The following is a 976-nucleotide window of genomic DNA, read 5'->3' as shown; positions in this document are numbered from 1 at the left end:
CTTCAACTTCAGAGAGTACACCAGCACAAACTACAATTACAGCTTCATCAACCACATCTCCAACAACAAGCAATCCAACAACATCCACAGCTGTAACATCTGAATCCACTACTCTTACTACAATACCTTCAACTTCAGAGAGTACACCAGCACAAACTACAATTATAGCTTCATCAACCACATCTCCAACAACAAGCAATTCAATAACATCAGCAGCTGCAACTTCTAAAACCATGACTCTTACTACAATACCTTCAACTTCAGAGAGTACACCAGCACAAACTACAACTAAAGCTTCATCAACCACATCTCCAACAACAAGCAATCCAACAACATCCGCAGCTGTAACATCTGAAGCCACAACTTTTACTACAATACCTTTAACTTCACAGAGTACACCAGCACAAACCACAACTACAGCTTCATCAACTGCATTTCAAACAATGAGTAATCCAACAACATCAGCAGCTGCAACTTCTAAAACCATGACTCTTACTACACTACTTTCAACTTCAGAGAGTACACCAGCACAAACTACAATTACAGCTTCATCATCGACATCTCCAATAACGAGCAATCCAACAACATCCACAGCTGTAACATCTGAAGCCACAACTCTTACTACAATACCTACAAGTTCAGAGAGTACACCAGCACAAACCACAATTACAGCTTCATCAAGCACATCTCCAACAACGAGCAATCCAACAACATCCACAGCTGTAACATCTAAAGCCACAACTCTTACTACAATACTTTCATCTTCACAGAGTTCACCAGCACAAACTACAACTACAGCTTCATCAACTGCATCTCAAACAACGAGTAATCCAACAACATCAGTAGCTGCAACTTCTGATCCTACTACTCTTTCTGCAACAACAATGCTTACAACTTCAGAGAGTACACCAGTACAAACTACAACTACAGCTTCATCAACCACATCTCCAACAACAAGCAATCCAACAGCATCCGC

Source organism: Puntigrus tetrazona, chromosome 1 (genome assembly GCF_018831695.1).
Source record: "Puntigrus tetrazona isolate hp1 chromosome 1, ASM1883169v1, whole genome shotgun sequence".
Classification (NCBI taxonomy): Eukaryota; Metazoa; Chordata; class Actinopteri; order Cypriniformes; family Cyprinidae; genus Puntigrus; species Puntigrus tetrazona.
This window is presented reverse-complemented; position numbering follows the sequence as displayed.